This window comes from Pygocentrus nattereri, chromosome 26 (genome assembly GCF_015220715.1).
Source record: "Pygocentrus nattereri isolate fPygNat1 chromosome 26, fPygNat1.pri, whole genome shotgun sequence".
Classification (NCBI taxonomy): domain Eukaryota; kingdom Metazoa; phylum Chordata; class Actinopteri; order Characiformes; family Serrasalmidae; genus Pygocentrus; species Pygocentrus nattereri.
Genome location: NC_051236.1, coordinates 31,655,973 through 31,676,467, shown reverse-complemented (window position 1 = coordinate 31,676,467; position 20,495 = coordinate 31,655,973). Strand labels below are relative to the sequence as shown.

General features: G+C 45.9%; 1 pseudogene; it reads left to right on the top strand.

The window, feature by feature from the left end:
* The first annotated feature begins 1,196 nt into the window (after positions 1–1,196).
* LOC108415739 lies at positions 1,197–3,777 on the top strand (annotated as a pseudogene).
* Positions 3,778–20,495: the final 16,718 nt, after the last annotated feature.

Below are 20,495 nucleotides of genomic sequence, written 5' to 3'. Positions count from 1 at the left end.
TTGCTAAGCCCGGAAAAGCCAGGTGATAAAACATTCGAGGAGTTGACCGCATTACTCCACTCACATTTCAACCCGAAGCCCAGTGAAATAGTCCAGATATTCAAATTTAATTCGAGGACAAGAGCAGCTAATGAGACTGTGTTGGAGTATGTGGCTGTGTTAAGGGAGCTGGCGAAACATTGCAACTTTGGTGACAAACTGAAGGAAATGCTAAGGGACAGGCTCGTGTGTGGCATTGGGGATGATCGTATGCAAAGATTGTTAGCGGTGTCGGGGCTGACGTTTGACAAAGCCTTGGAGCTTATTACAATCCCTTGAAGCAGCCAACAGAGATGTACGTGACTTGCAATCCAAAGCGTCGGAAAATGTAAACAATAACACAGCGTCACAAGCAGTGTACAAGATGAGCGTAAAACCTAAGTGGCAAGACAAGGGTGGGCCAGTAGCATGTTATAGGTGTGGGGGTGAACACTTTGCATGGGACTGTCGTTATCTGAACGAAAAGTGTTATGGGTGTGGTAAGAAGGGGCATCTAAAAAAGATGTGCAAGTCGGTACCTCCCGGCGACCAGCGGCGGCAGGTTAAGGGGGGAGGGGAAACCAGAAAGGGCAACGGCAAAGCAAGAGAAAAGGCAGTATGCACATTACGTGGAAGAGTCCCCTGATCCACAATCCAGTGAGGATGAGGTGTTTTCTATGCACAACATCAAAAGCTCAAAAATGACAAAAGTTGACCCCATTACCACACAGTTAGACTTAAATGGACACTGTGTTGAATTCGAAGTGGATACAGGCTGTAGTGTTACCATCCTGACGAAGGCCGAATTTGGCAAATTGTGGGCTGCTGGAAAGGCACAGGAACTGCAAAACTGAGCAACTACCCTGAAAACATACACAGGTGAAAAAGTCACAACCCTAGGGACAGCCAATGTAACCGTGACATACCAAAACAAAGCCAAGGACTTACCAGTTGTTGTGGTAGCAGGCACCGGACCAAACCTGCTAGGCCGTGCATGGCTCAGGGAGTTAGACATGAACTGTGTATATGTCAATAAGCTAGACCAGCCCCAACTAACTTTGCAGAATGTGCTTAAGCAGAACGAAGAGGTGTTCAAGGAGGAGCTCGGGACCTGGACAGGCCCGCCAGCCAAAATCTACATCAACGAGGATGTGGCGCCAAAGTTCTACAAGCCCAGGCCCATCCCCTACGCCATGCGAAAGAAAGTTGAAATGGAGCTGGAGAGGCTCACAGAGCAAGGAATCATAGAGCCAGCCAAGTTTTCAGAGTGGGCTGCACCAATCGTGCCGGTGCTAAAGCCTGACAATTCAGTGCGCATTTGTGGTGACTACAAGCTCACAGTAAACTTAGTCTCCAAGCTTGAGCAGTATCCAATACCAAAGTTGGAGGACTTATTCGAGAAGCTGACGGGAGGAGAGAAGTTCACAAAGCTAGACCTCAGTCACGCTTACCAACAAGTCACGCTCGACGAGGCCTCAAAGCCGTATGTCACAATTAACACACACAAAGGGCTCTTTCAGGTGAATCGCTTACCATTCGGCGTGTCCTCCAGTCCAGCCATCTTTCAGCGGATGATGGAAGGGGTGGTGGCAGGCATCCCGAACATGGCAGTGTACCTTGATGACATCCTTTTGACGGGGCGGAGTGACCATGAACACTTGAAAACACTGAATGCTGTCCTACAGCGGCTAAGAGAGGCAGGCCTTCGACTCAAGCGCAACAAGTGTGCTTTCCTGGAGAGGGAAGCAGAGTTCCTGGGGCACACCGTGGACGCCTCGGGGCTCCACCCTCTGCCGAACAAGGTAAAGGCCATACAGCAAGCACCCGCACCAAACAACATCACAGAGCTGAGAGCTTACTTAGGCCTACTCAACTACTACAACAGGTTCTTGCCAAACCTGTCAACACTGTTAGCTCCCTTGCACAAGCTGCTACGTAAAGAGACCAAGTGGCACTGGCATGAGGAGCAGGAGAGAGCATTTGAGAAGTCTAAGAGACTCATGCAGTCGTCGGAAGTGTTAGTACATTATGACAGCCAGAAGGACTTGGTCCTTTCCTGTGACGCATCGCCTTATGGGGTAGGGGCGGTGTTGTCACATCGCATGCCAGACGGGCAGGAGCGACGATCGGCTTCATGTCAAGAACACTCACAGCGGCGGAAACCAACTACGCACAACTCGACAAAGAAGGGCTGGCGGTGATGTTTGGTATACAGCGGTTTCACAAGTACTTATACGGGAGGAAGTTTGTCATTTGCACTGACCACAAACCCCTACTGTCACTCTTCAACGAGATGAAAGCAGTGCCACAGATGGCATCCCCTCGCATCCAATGATGGGCCGTGACCTTGAGAGCCTACGAGTACGAGATCATGTATAAGCCAGGCAAACACCACAGCAACGCAGACGCTCTGAGCCGACTCCCTCTGCCACAGTCGTCCACCAAGAGAGAGCAGGAGGAGTGTGTACTGATGATGGAAGAGGTGACGCTTGTGTCAGCCAAAGACATGAGCCAGTGGACACGCAAAGACCCTGTGCTGTCACGAGTGTGCCAGTTCATCCAGCAGGGTTGGCCAGCACAAAACACAGACCCAGCGTTCCAGTCTTATGCCGTGAGGAAGACGGAGTTAAGTGTGCAAGATGGTTGTGTGTTGTGGGGGTCACGGGTGGTGGTACCTCCACCAGGTCATGAAGCACTTCTAGGCCAATTACACCATGGTCACCCTGGCATCACCAGAATGAAGGCTTTAGCCCGCAGCTACTTCTGGTGGCCAAAGTTAGATGCTGACATAGAAGTAGTAGTGAAGAGATGTAGCAATTGCCAAGAACATCGCAACGTACCAGCTTCAGCACCACTTCACCCGTGGGAGTGGCCCAGCAAACCATGGCAAAGGTTACACATCGATTATGCAGGACCTTTTATGGGTCACATGTTCTTGATCGTATGGATGCATACTCTAAATGGATGGACGCGTACCCAGTACACTCAGCAAACTCAGCCAACACAATTGAATGTCTACGGAAGAGTTTCAGCAACCAAGGATTACCTGAGATGATCGTGTCAGACAATGGCTCATGCTTTGTCAGTGCAGAGTTCCAACAGTTCCTCAGTAAAAATGGAATCGAACACATCACCTCAGCTCCATACCAGCCGTCCTCGAACGGCTGTGCGGAAAGGGCAGTCCAGACATTCAAGTCCATGATGAAGAAAGCAGGTGAGGGCACCATCCACACCAAGGTGTCGCGAGTGCTGTTTAGTTACCGCATAACACCGCAGTCCACCACAGGGCGGTCACCGGCTGAAATGTTGCAAGGCAGACAATTACGATCCACGTTAGATATAGGACATCCAGATCTCAGAGCCAAAGTGGAGCGAAAACAGTACAGTCAAAAGAAACATCATGACAAGCACAGACAAGAGAGAAGTTTTCAAGTAGGTGACGCAGTAATCACACGCAACTTCAGTTATGGGCCTAAATGGATTCCCGGTTTCGTCATCAAAATCACAGGACCAGTGTCTTACAAGGTCATGTTAGGAAATGGAACTGTTGTGCGCAGGCATGTGGACCAGACTCTGGCAAGGCCTGAGAACAGAGTTTTCAAAGAACCCGAAACCTCAGAACCACCCACAGTGCCTGTGTCATTCCCTGACCCTGCTGCTGTCACTGCGAAGCAGTGGGACAAAGCTGTATTCCAGAGGGACCTCTGCATGACAACACAACACCACCGGTTTCAAGCATTCCATCCCCAGTTGCAGTGAACGAAACGCCACCCCAACAATCAGCTGCGCCTGTTCGACGGTCCCAAAGGACTGTGTCTAAGCCTGCTTACCTGAATGATTATGTGGAATAATAATAATAATAACACACACACACACACACACACACACAAAAGGGTGTAGGTGGATCGCTGCCCTAAAAAAAAAAAAAAAAAAAAATTGTAATGGTTGTAACTTTGTTATGTTGTAATGGTTAGGGTAATTTTTCTTAACTGGTGTTATACGATGGTTGGTAAAATACTTAGTGGCACTACAAATAAGTAAATGTGGTTCGTTTGGTAAGGTTACAGAAGAATTCAGTAATTTGTGCATTATGTGTTAAGAAGGGAAAAGTAATAGCTTAAGGGGGGAGGAATGTAGTAAATAGGATTGCAGAACATAATATGTCCACCAGGGGAACCCTACCTCTTTAGTAACCCACTCAGGGAGTTGACTGGGGAGTGTTCAAGGAGGGGCTCGGGGGCTCAGTTATGCTGTACATATATTAATGAATGTGAGGTTCGAGTAAACGTCAATAATTACTTCACTCCTGTGTTCACATCCGTACTTATACTAACAAGGATATTACAATATCATATTTTAAATCAAGTACTGTTAAATAACATTACTCGCATAATATGCAATGTTTTGGTTTATTTACCGTGTATTTCGACTTCCCGCCCGATTCCTCAGCAGTTCTTCGTTGACTTCACCGCAGGAGGACTTGCACTTGAACGGACCAATCCCAGCCCATCTCCCGCACTGTTAACGACCAATTAGGATCACAGGATGCTTTCAGCTCTTCTCTAATTGGGTGATGTGGGACGACAACAAAATTCGCGTTCACGGATCTCTCCTTCAGAACTTGGACAATGGCGCAGCGTTTTGTGAAGAAGCAGCAGTAAACATTAAGATAAACAGTAAGTTGCTTCATTCTGTTTCATTATTTCCCAGCATACCTTGTTCGCAAAACTGGTGGGTGCGCGTTGCTATGATGGTTGTTAAGCGGAAGTGTAGTGCTGCTTCACTCACTGGGTACATCTCAAATCAACCATTACTGCCTGTTTAGCGCTTTTAGTAAGCTTATGAGTTTTTTTTTGTTTAGAATAATGAATATACATTCAGCTTTAGACGGTGTAGTGCACTAGTTAACATGGGAAATGTTTTTTGAATGTTAAACACACAGAACGAAAGAATGAAGCGGAACGGGACCTGTTCTATCTTTTCAAATATCGTATTCTGATTTATATTTCTTATTTAGGTTAGCATTTCAACTTTACATCAAGATGAATACGTCACAACAAACACCTGAGTCTCGCTGGAGAAGAAAACTGAAGAAGCAACCAAAACTCTCCAAACGATATAGAAGGCTAAAAACATTATTGAATATAATAATAATTTTAAAATATATCTTTGATTGAACACATTCGGGCCACTTTATTTTACTGCTCTTTTGTATCTTTAAAATGCTAGTGTGTTTAAAGATTGCAGTTCATCTCCATCCATCCATCCATCATCTTCCGCTTCTCCGGGGTTCGGGTCGCGGGGGCAGCATCCTGAGCAATGAAGCCCAGACCTCCCTTTCCCCAGCCACTTCCACTAGCTCCCTGGGAGGGATTCCGAGGCGCTCCCAGGCCAGCTGGGCGATATAGTCACGCCAGCGTGTCCTGGGTCTTCCCTGGGGTCTCCTCCCAGGTGGACTTGCCTGTGACACCTCCCGAGGGAGGCGTCCAGGAGGCATCCTAACAAGATGCCCGAACCACCTCAACTGGCTCCTCTCGACGTGAAGAAGCAGCGGCTCTACTCCGAGTCCCTCCCGGATGACCGAACTTCTCACCCTATCTCTAAGGGAGAGTCCAGCCACCCTGCGGAGGAAACTCATTTCGGCCGCTTGTATTCGCGATCTCGTTCTTTCGGTCATTACCCAAAGCTCATGACCATAGGTGAGGGTGGGAACGTAGATCGACCAGTAAATCGAGAGCCTTGCCTTATGGCTCAGCTCTTTCTTTACCACAACAGAGCGGTAAAGAGCCCGCATCACTGCTGACCCAGCACCAATCCGCCTGTCAATCTCCCGCTCCCTTGTACCATCACTCGTGAACAAGACCCCGAGATACTTAAACTCCTCCACTTGAGGCAAGAGCTCATCCCCGACCCAGAGAGGGCTCTCCACCCTTTCCCGCATGAGAACCATGGCCTCGGATTTGGAGGTACTGATCCTCATCCCGGCCGCTTCACACTCGGCTGCAAACCGATCCAGTGAAAGCTGAAGTTCACGGCCTGATGTCGCCAATAGGACCACATCATCTGCAAACAGCAGAGATGGGACCCTGAGGTCACCAAACCGGACACCCTCCATCCCCTGACTGCGCCTAGAAATTCTATCCATAAAAATTATGAATAGAATCGGTGACAAAGGGCAGCCCTGACGGAGTCCAACTCTCACTGGGAAAAAGTCTGACTTACTGCCGGCCATGCGAACCAAACTCCTGCTTTGTTTGTACAGAGCCTGAATGGCTCGTAGCAAAGAGCCATGTACCCCGTACTCCCGAAGCACCTCCTACAGAATACCCCGGGGAACACAGTCGAATGCCTTCTCCAAATCCACAAAGCACATGTGGACTGGTTGGGCAAACTCCCATGAACCCTCGAGAATCCTGGAGAGGGTAAAGAGTTGGTCCAGTGTTCCACGACCAGGGCGGAACCCGCACTGCTCCTCCTGAATCCGAGGTTCGACTATAAGCCGGACTCTCTTCTCCAGTACCCTTGCATAGACCTTACCAGGGAGGCTGAGGAGTGTGATTCCCCTGTAGTTGGAACACACCCTCCGGTCCCCTTTTTTAAAAAGAGGCACCACCTCCCCAGTCTGCCAATCCAGTGGCACCGCCCCCGATGTCCACGCAATGTTGAAAAGGCGTGTCAGCCAAGACAGCCCCACAACATCCAGAGCCTTGAGGAACTCAGGACGGATCTCATCCACCCCTGCAGCCCTGCCGCCAAGGAGCTTTTTAACTACCTTAGCGACTTCGGCCTCAGTAATGGACAAGCCTATTCCCATGTCCCCAGACTCTGCCTCCTCACTGGAGAACGTGTTGGTGGGATTGAGAAGGTCCTCAAAGTATTCCTTCCACCGCCCAATGACGTCTTCAGTCGAAGTCAGCAGCACACCATCTCCACTATATACAGTGCTAGTGGCACACTGCTTTCCCCTTCTGAGTCGCCTGACGGTTTGCCAGAATCTTTTCGGAGCCGACTTAAAGTCACTTTCCAAGGCCTCACCGAACTCTTCCCACACCCGGGTTTTTGCCTTGGCAACGACTGAAGCCGCAGATCGCTTGGCCTGTTGATACCTGCCAGCTGCCTCTGGTGTCCTACAGGCCAACCATGTCCGGTAGGACTCCTTCTTCAGCTTGACGGCATCTCTCACCTGGGGTGTCCACCACCGGGTTCGAGGATTACCGCCCCGACAGGCACCAACTACCTTGCGACCACAGCTACAGTCAGCCGCTTCAACAATGGAGGAGCGGAACATGGCCCATTCTGAGTCAATGTCCCCCACCTCCCCCCGATATCTGGTCGAAGTTCTGACGGAGGTGTGAGTTGAAGATCAATCTGACAGGTTCTTCTGCCAGACGTTCCCAGCAAACCCTCACTATACGTTTGGGTTTGCCTGGTCTGACTGGCATCTTCCCCCACCACCTGATCCAACTCACCACCAGGTGGTGATCAGTTGACAGCTCAGCTCCTCTCTTTACCCGAGTGTCCAGTACACATGGCCGCAAGTCCGCTGACACGACAACAAAGTCAATCATTGAACTGCGGCCTAGGGTGTCCTGGTGCCATGTGCACTTATGGACATCCTTGTGTTCAAACATGGTGTTCGTTATGGACAAACTGTGGTTTGCACAGAAGTCCAAAAACTGAACACCACTCGGGTTCAGATCAGAGAGGCCATTCCTCCCAATCACACCCCTCCAGGTCTTACTGTCATTGCCCACGTGAGCGTTGAAGTCCCCCAGTAGGACAATCGAGTCTCCAGGAGGAGCACTTTCAAGCACCCCTTCCAAGGACTCTATGAAGGCTGGGTATTCTGAACTGCTGTTTGGTGCATAAGCACAGACAACAGTCAGGACCCGTTCCCCAACCCGAAGGCGTAGGGAAGCTACCCTCTCGTCCACCGGGGAAAACCCCAACATACAGGCGCCGAGTCGAGGGGCTATGAGAAAGCCCACACCTGCCCGCTGCCTCTCACCATGGGCAACTCCAGAAAAGAAAAAAGTCCAGCCCCTCTCAAGGAGATTGGACCCAAAGCCCAAGGTGTGTGTTGAGGTGAGCCCGACTATATCTAGCCGGTATCTCTCAACCTCGCGCACCAACTCAGGCTCCTTCCCCGCCAGTGAGGTAACGTTCCAAGTTCCAAAAGCCAGTTTCAGCAACCGAGGATCAGAACGCCAAGGCCCACGCCTTCGGACACTGCCCGATCCACAATGCACCGCACCCCTGGGTCGATGGGAGGGGGGACTCATGTAGCTCCTTCGGGCTGGGCCCGGCCGGGCACCATGAGTGAATGCCCGGCCACCAGACGCTCGCTGGCGAGCCCCTCCCCCAGGCCTGGCTCCAGGGTGGGGCCCCGGTAACCCTGATCCGGGCAGGGTACACAAGTCCTGCTTTGTTGTCCTCATAGGGGTGGTTATGGATCACACTTTGTCTGGCCTGTCACCTAGGACCAGTTTGCCATGGGAGACCCTACCAGGAGCTTTTGCTCCAGACAACATAGCTCCTAGGGTCCTTCAAGCACACAAACCTCTCCACCACGATAAGGTGGTGATCCATGGAGAGGGCAGTTCATCTCTTGATGGACAAATGGAGATAACATGGTCATTGAACTTTGCTTTGGGGGGGGGGATCAAACTGGGTGTTATAAATATAATTTCTCTTATATTACAGAAGGGATCTAACTCAGGAGCCCAAAACACAGGTAGGTAAATAATAATAATAATAATAATTTATATATATATATATATATATATATATATATATATATATATATATATATATATATATATATAAATATATATATATATATATATATATAAATGAGAAAACATTTTGGTCATATAATCAAACTGTAATTCTTGCAATATGATGTCTCCATCAGCAACAACAAGCCAGAGTTCAGATGACCCCTGTCTTGAACAAAGTGTTTCCTGTTGGAGCCTAGAAAGTGACCCGTCTCATCTAGAGGGACCTTTATTGACAAATGGACCTGAACTCTTCAATGACAGTGAAGCATTTCCCACAGCACAAGACCACACAAAAGACATTGAGAATTCAGGACTTGAATCTGATATGGAATATTTGTATTCTGTAGATGTAAATGATGAAGAGTGGGCTTGTGATGATAACCTACTGGAATGCTGTAGTAAAGAGAGACTTACAGTTGATGGAACCAGAATGAAAAACTTGAACGCTGGGGATTGTCCCCTTTACAGAGATGCTCCAATATCTATTGCAGAGAGTCTTCTCCTCATAATGACCTTTGCTAATAGACACAAAATTACAGGGAAGGCTTTAGTTGACTTACTGAAATTAATCACCCTGCACTGCCCATCTGAACTTCAAACAGAGTGTCTTGGGAATTTACAGAAATTTAAAGAATTCTTTGATGATGCAGGTTCTTCCTTAATTTTGCACAAGTACTGCAACAGTTGCTACATGTCTGTAGAGAGTGATGATGCGCAGTGCCAAGCTTGTAAAACTAATGTAGCCATAGAGGGTTCAACCTCTTACTTCATTGAAGTACCAGTTGAAACACAGATTAAAGCCTTATTTGCAAAGAAAGTTTTTGAGGAGAAATTGAAATTCAGATTTGTATGACAGAAAAAGGGACAAAACAATATTGAAGAAATATATGATGGCAAACTATATCAGAATTTCACAAATTGCAATGGACCACTAAGTGATTTAAGAAATATTTCTTTCATGTGGAATACAGATGGAATACCCATTTTCAAGTCATCCAAATTCTCAGTGTGGCCTTTTTACTGTGTTATTAATGAGATAAGTTTTGTGGAACGTACAAAACGTGAAAATATGATTTTTGCAGGTCTTTGGTTTGGCGAGTCAAGACCATCTATGCTGACCTTCCTTAAACCATTGTGTGACTCTTTTAACAAAATTGAAAGAGATGGAGTCCTTGTTCAGTTTGCAGAGGCTGGTAGTTTGCTGGTATATGGTAATTATATTGGCAAGTTGAATTTGACCCTTGACCAAATGCAGTGTTTGTCCAGTAAATCCTGCCCTGTATGTGTATCATTAGGTTTTTTAAATAGTGCTTGCTGTTTTACCATCCAAATAATTGTTTTTTCAGTGAACTAGTCCTTTTGATCCAGTTTATGATTTATTAAATTAAGGATTTACTAAATTATGGATGCTGCAAAATTGCTAGTTTATTCTAATAAAATGTGAATTCCTGTGAACTGTGAATTTGTCCATACAGAGACTTATTTAATGCTGTTGTTTGGTAAATCTGAGCACAATATGAGACTGAGATGTGTGATTCAATTCAGACATATGTATAATACTTACTGTATAATACTAATTTCTGGAGTCTTTACTGAGATTTCTACTAAAACCTAATAAGAGACACATGTGAGATTACTGGAGTCTTTACTGAGATTTCTACTAAAACCTAAGAAGAGACACATGTGAGATTACTGGAGTCTTTACTGAGATCTCTACTAAAACCTAAGAAGAGACACATGTGAGATTACTGGAGTCTTTACTGAGATTTCTACTAAAACCTAAGAAGAGACACATGTGAGATTACTGGAGTCTTTACTGAGATCTCTACTAAAACTCAAGAGGAGACACATGTGAGATTACCAAGGTCTTTATATCAGGAGACACATTTGAGCAGCAGGAGACTTGTGGTAAAATCTCATTTGTCTTTCCATATAATCTCATTGTTGTCTAGGAGAAACTACAGAGATATTAAGGAGATCTCCTTTTTGATTTTTCTTTCCTCTGGGCATACCAAGAGTCATGCTCGCTCTCTGCGCTTGGTTAGACCCTGGTGGCCATTATATAGGCCTTCAAGGATCTTTGCATGCTCAGCAGTGGCGGCCATAATCCTATCCTTATGCAGGAGCAGTCCCTTTGCCTTGGATAACGATGCTCTAGTAGCAGAGTAGCTGTAATTCATATAGCACATGGCGCAGTCATCCATCCTTGATAAAATGCATTACTGTCCTGGTGTTTGGATCATTCCTAGACGTTCTCTGACACTGGCCTTGTGCTTATCATTGCTTCCTTATAGGCTTTTATATCAGCTTCTGTATCTGAACGGGTAATATTATCAACTGTGTTGCTGGACAGTGCGTCAGCCACTACCAATAACTACCCTGGAATGTGCACAGCCTTGACATTGAAACGCAGTAGGCGCATGAGCATCGCAGAGGTGCCTTATCAAGGTCCCATACATTAATAATAGGAAACAAGGGGTGTGACACCACCTGCTCGCTTGGCAGTGTGCATTTTGATCTTAGTCTTGTGTGTAGCTTCTTGGCCACAAAAACTCAAGTTCCTGTTGTGCAGCTCTTTTTGATGATGTTTCCAGAGACAATTTGGAACTAGCAAGTGAGTAATTTAAGAGTATAGGCACTGTGCACTTCAGCACTTGTCAGTCCCACTCTGTGAGTTTCATTTCATGACTAAGCTGTTGTTGCTCCTGGGTGCTTTAATTTCACGATAATAGCGCTTACAGTTGACAGGGACAGGTCTAGCAGACAGAAATTTCACAAACTGACTTTTGACAGAAGGGGCATCCTATGACAGTGCCATGTTTAAAGTCACTGAGCTCATCAGTATGACCCATTCTACTGCCAGCGCTTGTCTATCAAGACTGCAAGGCTTGGAACTTAATTTTATCCACCTGTTAGCAATAGTTGGATAAACACCTGAACTCAATAATTAGGAGGTGTGGACAAGTTTTACAGTTAACGGTATGGCTTACATAAAAAATTCCTAACTCTGCCCGAGGGTCATGACTTGCTTTGTAAATATTGCATCAGCCTATGCAGTGCATGAGCCAAACGCATACAAATCACTAGAATCATATAATTATTTGGTCTGTGGAAGGGTCAGCAATATTCTATGTTTTGAACCATCAACTACACCATCAAAGTTGTTGTGATTGCAAAAGTGAGTAATAGCTGCATATCTACCCATGTTTGAAGGGGTTCATCTTGTTAAAAACTTATGTTATGTGACCACTGCTAACATAATGGCGTTAACTGCATTCATTGTTAAGCTATAGGGGAATTAGTTATGTAATATTTATATTAAAAAACCCAATCACCTATCAATGTCAACACTTGAAAATATTGAAGGCAAAAATACAGAGTTCATCCTTCACCCAACTGTCTACCTGTGGCAGAATGAGAGGAGACTTCAGTCCCTCATTAACAGAATGCAGCAGGAATTGGCCTCTCTGCTGGTGGGTAATTTATCACAGCATAACTAAGACAAAAATTTAGAAATGTATGAAAACATCCATTCATAACTTCTGTAGTGAGATACAGAGGATGATAAGGCCGTTCTATCAAGGGAACATTACACACACACACACACATACACACACAGAGGCAGACCGTTCACTTTAATTGACGATCATGGATATTGTCTGCTTGAACAATGAGGGCTTGTCTTGTGGCGGTTGAAGATTGGCCAAGACCATTTCAGATATGCCAATTATAAATTCGGGAAGAGAAAGTTCAGTGCGGAGACACCGAGAGTTGAGACTTGGGAGATGAGACTAAACTCATTGTTTTGGGTAGAGAGAGAAGGAGCAGAGGAGTGCATACTCAGATCCAGCTAGGGAAATGGGTGCTCTAATGGCTCTCAAGCTAATTTAATTTCTTATCACCTTTGTTAAACTTTGTCATATTTAGTATGATTTTTGTATAGATTTTTTTAGTTTTCATATTTTCCTTCATTATCATAAAATTGTTTTGTCCAGTAGTTTCATCCAATAAACTGGTAAAACTCCTTTTGGCCTGGTTGTTTTACACCACAACGGAAAAATTTTCAATTTTTCACAGTCCTACATTGTTGTCTAGCAGTCCTTCACTCTCCTGAGTTCCCATTATCAAGCTGTTCTGTTCCACCCAGCATGGGTCCCTCTCAGCACAGAAAAAAGAAAATTCACTTTTGCACTCTTTAGTTACACATCACCTCATAGGAGTCATCAAAACAAACACTTTGACCCTGTTTAAACCTGGTCACTTCATGTATATTAGGAATTTATCTGGATAAGGCTAAGCCACATAAAAATGCAAGCGTGTATGCACCCAAGACACATTCAAAACAGATACATGTCTGACTACTCAAACCACTTTGGAAGGTGGACTGAGAGGCCAGCTCTTATAGCAGAGAGGCACTTTATAGCAGTATAAACACAGCTGTCTCTCAAAGACACATCAAAAACCATTCCCTGTCCAACCGACCATTCCATGTCATACATCACCAGACATGCAATCGATGTCTGCAAGGAAGATGCACATGGTTGGAGACAAAACAAAATGCTTAACCACAATATAGACAGACACTACTGTGCAAAACAAAATGCACATGCAGAAATAACGAGCAGATTTGCATATTCCATCCCACACAGCGATCAGATTTCAGTTTGACTAATCGGAGACGCCAAGTGTAAATGCCTGTCTACAAGCTCTTTTAGGATACATAAAACACTGCATGTAAATGTACTTTCTGACCATGCTGGCTCCTGAAAAGTCAGCAAAAACAGAACTGGTTATTAAAGTTATTCTGATAATTGAGATGATGAAAATATAGCGTGAAAAAAAATCGTAATGATTTATTTTACTTATAAATCATAACGGAATGAAGTGTATCAGGATTGATAAAATGTTATATATGATATTGATATGATATTGGGCTTTAATATACATCTAGCTGTTTGCTGTCTGAAAGTACTATCAGACGGCTCCATGTGTTTCACTGGAGCTCTGGCTCAAAAAGGTTCTATTTGTGTCGATGGAGCCTGAGTGAGGGGGCCCTAGTTTTAGGTCCCAGGAGAGAGTTGGGCCTCTCTGTCTTTCTAGAAGCTGAGGCCATAATAACAAAAACCAGATGTAAGCCATACCATAAGATATTGTCACGTGCATGGATTTTATGTGTTATGTGTATGTGTAAATTTTGCCTTAAAAAGCTGAAGCATCTCTGACTTTGAGAGAGATTCCACATTGGCTCCTGGGTCTCTGCAACAAGGGCTTTTTAGTGCTATCTTTTAATTTGAAATACAGTTGTTCATGTTTAAATCCAGATAGTGTCTACAGAGCTTGCGTCATCCCACCTACACAACTGAGGTTAAACAACAGGAACAATGCAGTAAACTGTAAATGGTTTAAGTGAGCATAGTTTATAATGTAATTTTACAAGTGCTCAGTGTACCATTCAGACAGATTCACTCTGATTCAGGGTTCACCATCTCCTCAATGACTGAAGGAAGCTGAGTGGCAGATGTCAATGGGTATTTTATATATTATATAAAATATATATGCCAAATGCCAGTGGCACCAGTCATCATATCTGCTGCTTAAGAATGGCACCACAGACACTCACCAATTACTATGCCACCCTGAATGTGCAAAAAAAACTGCTTTCCTTGATTTCGTATGATCTGTAGCTTATGGTTTTACTAAATACATTTGCAGAGAAGACTAGCATGTAGATATTCATGACCAGATCAGAGATCAGATCAAAAGCAAGGAAAATCATCAGAAAGGAAGGTTTAATCAGCTAATTAGACTGCTCTAGATAAACAGTACTATTCTGCCACCCTTATACACCCTGCATAAGTCAGCAGATAGACAACTCTTCTCTCAATCACCATGCTGAAAAGAAAGTCCAGTTCGTCTCTTTAGTGGTTGACTGGAAGTAGGGTAAAACTACAAGAAAATACATCACCAGGGTATGAGAATACAAATTGCTATATAATGGTATTTGAGACACTGATCCACTGCCATGCTATTTTATGCCTTCCGTTGTTTAAATAAACATGAATTTTAACTGGAGACGATAGATTATTGCACACATCCTGATACACTAAGAGCAAGAACACGCCAATAATCAGTGCATGAAATACCATCTAATGTTACTAATCTTCGTCTTTCGGCTGCTCCCTTTAGGGGTCGCCACAGCGGATCATCTGCCTCCATCTTGCCCTATCTACTGCCTCCTCTACTTTTACAACAACCATCTCCATGTCCACTTTCACTACATTCATAAACCGTCTCTGAGCTGTACCTCTTCTCCTTCTACCTGGCAGCTCCATCTCCAACATTCTTTGCCCAATATATCCACTATTCCTCCTCAACACATGTCCAAACCATCTCAACCTGGCCTCTCTGGCTTTATCTCCAAACTGCTCTACCTTCACTGTCCCTCTGATCTGCTCATTTCTAATCTTGTCCATCCTTGTCACTCCCCTTGTGTCTCCACCCACTCCATCCTGCCTGCACCCTCTTCTTCACCTCTTTTCTACACTGTCCATTGCTCTGGATGGTTGACCCAAGATATTTGAGGTCATCCACCTTTACGACCTCTACTCCTTGCATCTTCACCTTTCCACCTGCCTCCCTCTCATTCACACACATGTATTCCGTCTTGTCTCTACTGACCTTCATTCCTCTCCTCTCCACTGCAAACCTCCACCTCTCCAGATTCTCTTCCACCTGCTCTCTACTCTCACCACAAATTACAATGTCATCTGCAAACATCATGGTCCATGGAGCCTCCTGCCTGACCTAATCTGTCAACCTTTCCATCACCATTGCAAACAAGAAGGGGCTCAAAGCTGATCCGTGATGTAACCCTACCTTCACCTTGAAACCCTTTGTCACTCCAACTGCACACCTCACCACTGTCTCACTATCCTCATACATGTCCTGCACCACCCTAACATACTTTTCAGCTACACCTGACTTCCTCATACAGTACCACAGTTCCTCTTTTGGCACCCTATCATATGCCTTCTCTAGATCCATAAAGACACAATGTAGCTCCTTCTGACCTCTGTACTTCTCTACCAACACTCTCAACGCAAAAATTGCATCTGTGGTACTCTTTCTGGGCATGAAACCAAACTGCTGCTCACTGATCTGGACCTCTCGCCTTAGCCTTGCTTCAACAACTCTTTCCCATACCTTCATGGTGTGGGTCATCAACTTTATACCTCTGTAGTTACTGCAGCTCTGCACATCACCCTTGTTCTTAAAAATGGGGACAAGTACATTGCTTCTCCACTCATCAGGCATCTTCTCACTCTCCAGATTTTGTTAAACAACCTTGTTAAAAAGTCCACTGCCTTCTCTCCTAAACATCTCCATATCTCCACAGGTATGTCATCTGGACCAACTGCCTTTCCATTCTTCATCCTTTTTAAAGCTGCCCTCACTTCCACCTTACTAATTCTCTGCACTTCCTGATCCACTATCTCTCCCCCCGTTGTCCTCCTCTCTCTCTCTCGTTTTCCTCATTCATTAGTTCTTCAAAGTACTCCTTCCATCTACTCAACACTCTCTGTTCACTCACTAGTACATTTCCCTCTCTATCCTTTATCAGCCTAACTTGCTGAATATTCTTTCCAGCTCTATCTCTCTGTTTAGTCAAACGATACAAGTCCTTTACTCCTTCTTTACTGTCCAGCCTCTCATACAGCTCATCATAGGCCTGAGCCTTTGCCTTTGCCACCATTCTTTTCGCTATGCGACTAGCCTCACAGTACTCCTGCCTACTTCCTTCATCTCTCTGGTTATCCCACTTTTTCTTAGCTGCCTTCTTCTTCTGAATACTTTCCTGGACTTCTTCATTCCACCACCAACTTTCCTAGCTCCTCATTTCCCCCAAGGGCCTGTTGCAATTTTTCCCTGAACTGCCTGCAATCAAAAATCCACCCCACGCATACCCTGACTGCTCAAGTACATAGTATCATTCGTTTTTGCTGACTTTTCAGAGGGAAACTGGAAGCATCAGCATCTGATCCACGCAAGCTCTTTTCTCCTCTCTTCTCAACCCTCCTCTCTCCTCTCACTCCTGAGGATTTTGTCACCTTCTTTGAGGAGAAGGTAGATAGAATTTACCAGTCTTTTTCCTCTATTTCCACTCCCTTCACTAGACCTCCTCCTCTCATTCCCAATCCCTTAAATTGTTTTTCTTCTCTTTCCACAGAAGCTGTCCTTCAACTGATCAAATCCAGAAATCCAACCACCTGCCCACTGGAACCCATCCCATCTGCATTGTTCCAGTCCAAGGACCTACTGCCCTTCATCACTCCAGTGAGCAAGATCAGTCAAACTGTCATCTGTCCTGATTCTTCTTAACCTCTCAGCAGCTTTGACATAGTCAACCATACAATCCTTCTGGATGTCCTCACCAACCTTGGGATCATTGACTATTGTGGTTCAAGTCTTATCTGGAGGATCGCTCTTACCAGCTAACATCCTCTCCATGCAGGCTCTCCACTGGTGTCCCACAAGGCTCAGTGCTGGGTCCTTGTGGCATGTGCCTGCCCCCCGGGCCCCAACGATGATGGGCGCAAGAGCCAGCAGGCTGCGGTGATGTGTCCAGTGGCAGTGAAGGGAGGAGAAAGGAAGCAAGCTCCGAGCCCTCCGAGTGGGGAAGGGGGGGGGAGAAGGGGCACTCCAAACATCCTTGGGGCGGGGACAGGAAGGGAAAGGTGGTATCCTCTAAGCGCCCTCAGAGCAGGAAGGGGAGGGGGAAGAAGGGCTCCAGTCCTCCTGGGAGCAGACACTGAAGGCTTGAGAAGTGGTGCGAGCCATGCATATCTAGGGTTGCCGCACTGCCAGCAGGCTCCTGACCATCTGACGAGCTGCCACCTGCTGCTCCTCAAGCTGCTTCCAGTGCTTTTCAGCATCCTGGAAGACAGCCTGCAGCTTCCTCCAGCCGACCAGGTGCAGGTGGACCAGGGTCTTGATGGCCTCTTCTTCTGCCCTTGGTGCGTTAGTGTCCTCCTCCTGGGTTTCGGCACCACTGTAGTGCCCCAGGCTCATGGAGGATGCTGGAGGCAGGGTTCAGAGCTGCAGCAGCAATTTTTAATTCAAGGAACACAAACAGTATAAAACAAACCAAACACAAACAATGCTAAGCTGGCCACGTTTTAGTGGCTTACGCTAACTAGCCTCTTCAGTATCTTCACCAAGGTTTTCAGCACTGTCAGTCTCTTGCTGCAGCTTGTCCCTCTCTCCCCCTGTTCCCTCTCAGCTCTTTTGAAAAGGCGCTCATGCTGCCAGCCAGATCATCATCAGCTAAGCAACCAAGCTAAGAGGGAACAAGAGCCTGGCACTCCGCCTCCCCGTTACCACCCCCAGCTGGCAGCTTGGTCGCCTGGGTAGAATGTGAGGAGTAGTGAAGTGGCCTTGCTGCATAACAGGGGGTGGGGCCAGGGCAGCGGAACTTGGGACTTGCTCCTTCCTCTGGTGCATCTCGTGGCTGGCACCAGCATCCTCGTCCTCCTCCTCCAGCCATCACTCTCGTGACTCTCGTCCATTTGGGGAGCTCTGGCTTTGTGCTCCTAACCCCTCCATCCTCACGGCTCTCTCCCTGGCGTCCATGCTGAGGTTCATCGCTGCTGGGTGTTCGGGCCTGAGGGGGCAGGCGCATGCCACAGTCCTCTTCTCTTTTCTCTTTACACTATCTCTTTTGGTGATGTAATATCTTCTAATAGCTTCTCTTGTCACAGTTATGCTGATGACACTCAACTACTGCTTTCTTTCTCACCCTCTGACATCTTGGCATGTCTGTCTCACGTCTGTTCATGGATGGTGGCTCACCACCTGAAGCTTCATCCTAGCAAGACTGAGCTGCTACTCATCCCTGCAGCTCCTCATCATATAGTTCCTCATCATGATCTTGCCAGCTCATTCAAGAACTTTCTAATTGTTCCGTCTGTAGAGGCAAGAAGTCTTGGTGTGATTCTGAATGGCCAGTTATCGTTCTCGACTGATGAACGTAACTTGGTCATGCAGATTTCTTCTGTACAGCATCCAGAGGATCCAACCCTTTCTCACTCAAGAGGCCACCAAGGTGCTAGTGCAGTCTCTTGTCATCTCAAGGCTTGACTACTGCAACTTGCTTTTGGCTGGTCATCCCATGCAGACCATCGAGCCTCTGCAAGTCATCCAGAATGCAGCAGTACAGTGTCACGGTTGGCCCCTCCCAGTCCTGTCCATGTGTTCGTGTTTTGGTTTTGTAACTCCGCCCCTGATTGTTTTCACCTGTCCCTCATTGTTCCGTGTATTTAAGCCCTGTGTTTGTCCCTTGCGTTTGCCAGTCTTTGTATCTTTTGTATTGGTCTCTGTTTGATGTCTCGATTCTGGTTTTTGTCATGTCTGTCCCCCGATCTGTCCGTATCGGCTACATGAACCTGGACTGTTGTGGCTTCTTTAGTTGCGATGCTGTAAAGGTGTAGGAACAAACTCTTTGGTGACACTCGTCTCTTGCATATAAAGATGTTTATTAGCATTGAGAGGTCGAAGTCACAGACAAGCCTTCGCGAAAGAGCTTGGAGAGAAGAGCCAAAATTCTCTGACACGTACATTCCAACTCCTGGTTTTTATACCGGTGTGGACATCTGGCTTCTGTCAAAATAGCCTCAGTTTGTTCAATGTATGGATCTTCTTTAGCCAAATTTGGTATAAACATACGTTATTGTCCAGAGTAGCCCCAGTCTAATATGTAGCATTGTTTACATTCAGGGGGGGGCCCATCCTGTGCAGCTGCCTCGTGAATCAGCTCCACCATATTTCAGTCAGAGGCCCACAGGATAAACTCAACCAGAATCTACACAGTCTAATAACCAATATGATAGAAAATAATGTTACGACTATAGAATTAATAAGGTCAAATTCACCACACTGTTTTGACCACGACCCTGGATTTGCCCATAATAAATCTCGCTTATCTCAGCATGTGGCTCCACCTCCTCGCTCCCCCTTACAGAAAGACTGGCCCCCAAAGGACGCAGCAGGTAAGTGTGGTGAATTTGATCTTATTAATTCTATAGTCGTAACATTATATTCTATCATATTGGTTATTACTCTGTAGATTCTGGTTGAGTTTATCCTGTGGGCCTCAATGCATCTACCTCCGCTCCTATTGCCAGCAGAAAAGGGTGAGTTTTTCTCACATGTGTGAGCACTGGTCCATTCGGTGAGGCTGTGCTGTTCTGTTGTGCTGTTTGGTCGCACCGTTAAAGAGCTTTGTGTGGGTGTGCCATGCTGTCTTGGTTGTGGGTTTGCCTCTTCGTTTTAAATTTTGTTTTTGTTGTGTTGTAATACGCCGCAACAGGGGGGAGTATGGTAGAATAAAGGGGAAAAAAAGAGTAGAAAAGAGTAAATAGAGTTAAGCAGAAGTTAATACCCTAGGAGTAACACTAGAAGTGGGATTGATTGACACCATGCAAGCGTAACGCAGATTAGGGTACTTTTTATCTCGTTAACAGTAAGTCATGTGTTTTCCATTCACCACAGTGTGAAACTTGGGCCTTGAGAAACAAGTGTAATAGTCTAAATTTGGGGGAGAACACCCTGGGCCTAGGGAATTCGGTAGTTAAAGGTAATAGAGAAAAGTGAAGGAACAAAGAGAAGAAGTAAAGTGAAGTGTAAAAAGGAAAAAATGTA